This window comes from Microtus ochrogaster, chromosome 5 (genome assembly GCF_000317375.1).
Source record: "Microtus ochrogaster isolate Prairie Vole_2 chromosome 5, MicOch1.0, whole genome shotgun sequence".
In the NCBI taxonomy this organism is placed as follows: Eukaryota; Metazoa; Chordata; class Mammalia; order Rodentia; family Cricetidae; genus Microtus; species Microtus ochrogaster.
Genome location: NC_022012.1, coordinates 94,066,801 through 94,070,643, shown reverse-complemented (window position 1 = coordinate 94,070,643; position 3,843 = coordinate 94,066,801). Strand labels below are relative to the sequence as shown.

At 48.1% G+C, this 3,843-nt stretch overlaps 1 protein-coding gene across 1 annotated transcript in view; it reads left to right on the top strand.

Moving 5' to 3' along the window:
• The first annotated feature begins 2,027 nt into the window (after positions 1–2,027).
• Positions 2,028–3,843, top strand: part of Ccdc13 (coiled-coil domain containing 13) — a 41,194-nt gene continuing 39,378 nt past the window's right edge. Inside the window, exon 1 of the mRNA XM_026779111.1 lies at positions 2,028–2,136. The gene's annotated coding sequence lies outside the window, so the exon portion shown is untranslated. The remainder of the gene's footprint in view (positions 2,137–3,843) is intronic.

Sequence of the window (3,843 nt, the reverse complement as noted above, 5' to 3'; positions counted from 1 at the left end):
CAGCCACCCAGCGACGCAGCCACCCAGCGACACAGCCACCCAGCGCCTCAGCCACCCAGCGCCACAGCCACCCAGCGCCTCAGCCACCCAGCCAGCCACAGAATAAGAAGAATAGTACAACATGCAGAAGTAAAAAGAGAAAAAGCCCAGAGGCAAAAGGTAGTTGGGGTAACTTAAGAAAAGCTGGCTGCAACCTGGGCTGGAGCAGGCCTGGGACAGCAAACTCCACAGGAGCAGAGCAAACCCAGGGAGCACTGAGTGACCTCCAGGAACATGAAGTGACCATCAGGGTAACTAGAACCATGGCACTGACTGTAACATAAGGAACCATCTGAGCCTTGGATCCACTGGCACCTAGAAGATTGATCACCAGAGTCACAGACAGCCCCAACCACACCAATCAGAGGAAAAGATGAGTAGACAAGGTAAGAACACATGCAACACCACAAAGAGCAACACGATACCAGCAAAATCTAGAGACCCTACAACCAAGAGTGAACAACCAAGTACAGATAAAGCAAAAGAAAATGACCTAAAAGATAACTTCAGGAAAATGTTTGAGACTCTTAAAGAGGAAATGAGAAGTTCCCTCAAAGAAATGGAGGAAAAGACAAACAAAAAATTGGAAGACATCAGCAAATCTTAAAGAAAACCAAGAAAAAGAAATAAAACATATGAAAGAAACTATTCAAGTCTTGAAAACTGAAATAGACACAATAAAAAAAAAACACAAGCCAAGGGAATTATTGAAACAGAAATCATGAGAAAGCGATCAGGAACCACAAATGCAAGCATAAATGTCAGAATACAAGAGACGCTGAAGATACAATAGAAGAAACAAATTCAGCAGTCAAAGAAAACATTAAATCTAACAAAAGCTGGTTATAAAAAATATCCAGGGAAAGATCAAACCTAAGAATAATAGGTATAGAAGAAGTTCAACTCAAAAGCATAGAAAATATACTTAATAAAATCATAGAAGAAAACTTCCCCAAACTAAAGAAGATATGCCTATAAAGATACAAGAAGCCTACAGAACACCAAATAGACTGGATCAAAAAAAAAAAAAAAGTCCCCTCACCACATAATAATCAAAACACTAAACATAAACATACAGAATAAAGAAAGAATATTAAGAGCTGCAAAGGAAAAAGGCCAAGTAACATATAAAGACAGACCTATCAGAATTACACCTGACTTCTCATTGGAGACAATGAAAGCCAGAAGGTCATAGTCAAGAGTTATGTAGACATTAAGAGACCACGGATGCAAGCACAGACTACTATACTCAGCAAAACTGTCAATCACCATAGAAGGACAAAACAAGATATTCCATGACAAAACCAGATTTAACCAATATCTAGCCATAAACCCACCCCTACACAAAATACTAGAAGGAAAACTCCAACCAAAGGAAGTTGGCTACACCAACCAAAACACAATCAATTGATGATCTCACAACAGCAAATCAAGAAGAAGGGAAGAACACACAAAATAACATGACCAACAACAAAAACTAAATTAACAGGAGACAGCAATCACTGGTCCTTAATATCCCTTAATATAAATGGACTCAACTCACCTATAAAAGGACACAGGCTAACAGATTGGACACAAAAACAGAATCCATCCTTCTGTTGCATACAAGAAACACACCTCAACCTCAAAGACAGACATTGCTTAGAATAAAGGGTTGGGAAAAAATTCCAATCAAATGGACCTAAGAAACAAGCTGGTGTTTTATCCTAATATCTAACAAAACAGACTTCAAACTAAATGGGGGCAAGAGGATCCAGAGTTCAATGTCATCCTTGTCTACAGAGTGAGTTCGAGGCCAGCCTGGGGTGCATAAGACCTTGCCTTTAAAAAATAAATCCGTAAATAAAATACATTCCGGAGAGCGAAGGCTTCAAGGGCTCGTTGCCCTCTTCCATCCAGCTAGTGGGTGCAGTTTGGGAGGTCTCCCCGGGCCCGCAGCTCCATCCACTCAGTACTTTAAGGGCTCTCCGGGCCCCGGTAGACCCAGGCGCCCTGATTGGTTTCCCTGGTGACGGTTGCCGGGGCAGCGCGTGCCGGCATCGGGAAGGGCAGAGGAAGCGCTGGCTGCCCTGAAGATAGACCGCGAAGCAGGCCGCGGTAAGTGTGAGGGGGCTGAAGGGGACAGGAGCTCTGAAAGGGATCGAACTGAGGTCCGAGAGCGGGGACCGAGAGTGGAGACCGAACCGGGGGCCGAGAGCGGGGACCGAGCCGGGACCGAGAACCGAGCAGGGACCGAGAGCGGGAACCGAGAGTGGAGACCGAACCGGGGGCCGAGAGCGGGGACCGAGAGCGGGAACAGAACCGGAGCCGAGAGCGGGAACAGAACCGGGGCCGAGAGCGGGAACCGGGAACCGACAGCGGGGACCGAACCGGCAGCCGAGACTGGGGACCGAGAGCGGGGACCGTACCGGGGGGCCGAGCTAACATCTGGATGGCCCAGTCATCTTCCTGGGCCTCCCTGGGCTGACTGGTGTTTTTCTCGTGGGAAGGGTTAGCGAGGAAGAGCCCAGCCCACGGTCCGAGTGGGTCAGACTAGAAGCAGGTCGTCCGCAGCCACCCCTCAGCGCGTGGCCTCAGGCCCCTGCCCACTGCTGCCCTGGCGTAGACGTTGCTGCCCTGCATTGACTCCCATTCCGGAGGCCTGGGGCTATTACTGGGGGGTTTAAAAAGTTGTGGGTGGGGGACAGTGAGGGGCAGGCTGGTGGGAAGTGCTGCTCAGAGTCCCTCAGCAATGCTCCGCAGTTTCTGGAGCTCTGCTCCGGGGACTGAAAACGTTTCTTCTCCTCCTTTTGGTCTTCTGAGCAGAGCTGTACTCTGTAGCCCAGGCTGGCCTAAAACTGACTAGAAAACCCCTGTTGGCCCCAAATTGACAGTCATACCAGGCCTGAAGCCAGACAGGACTGCATAACCAAGATCTTGTCTTGAAAAGGAAAACAGTTTGTAAGGAATTAAAGTTTTCTGTGGTTGTCTAAGTATTTGTTACTATTACTTGTGGTTACCTTGTTGGTTACAAAGTATAAAAAGCCGAATTCTTTCACTTCTAGAAATATTAGTTTAGCACCTACTGTGTCCCAAACACTGTTAGGTCCTGTAACATGGCCTTGAACATAGTGTGCTGTGCTAGGTGTGGTGGCACATACCTGTAGCTAGCATCTGAGAGGTTAAGGCAGGCGGATTGTCATGAGTTTGAGGCAAGCCTGGTCTACACAGCAAGTGCCGGCAGGAGGCCAGCGATTGCCGCTGCTCAAACAACGGAAAAGAGAAACAAGCAAGTGTCCTGGTAGTTTACATGCTCGTGGGTAAAACATGCTCCGTGTCAGGAGAAAAGGGCAAGCAGCCTGGGGGCGGGGTGGGCTTAGAAAGTAGAAGCAGGGATGGTCATCCATACTTGTTAACAACTTGACTAACTTTAGAGCCACCTGGGAAACATGTCTCTGAGTGTGTCTGGGAGGTTGGGACTGAATAAAGCAAGGAAGTTGAGGAGGGGGAGAAGTAACTGCTCTGCCTCTCTGCTTCCTGAGAGTGGACTCCCTGTGATCGTCCACTTCCGCCGCCCTTCCCTGCCACGCGGACAGTGTTCTCTAAGACCGCGAGCCAAGCCAAACCCTTCCGTTGCCTTTGTCACAGATTTGACCACAGTAACAAGGATAATTAATGCACAGGTGGGGAAGGGGTGCAGCATCTATCAGGGCGGTCATTAGGGAATCCATCCCAGAGGAGAGGTCCCCTGATTCAGAAATGCTCAGAAAGGAGCCAGAGAACAAACAAGGAGAAAAGAATGTAGAAGGAACAGTGAATGTGCAA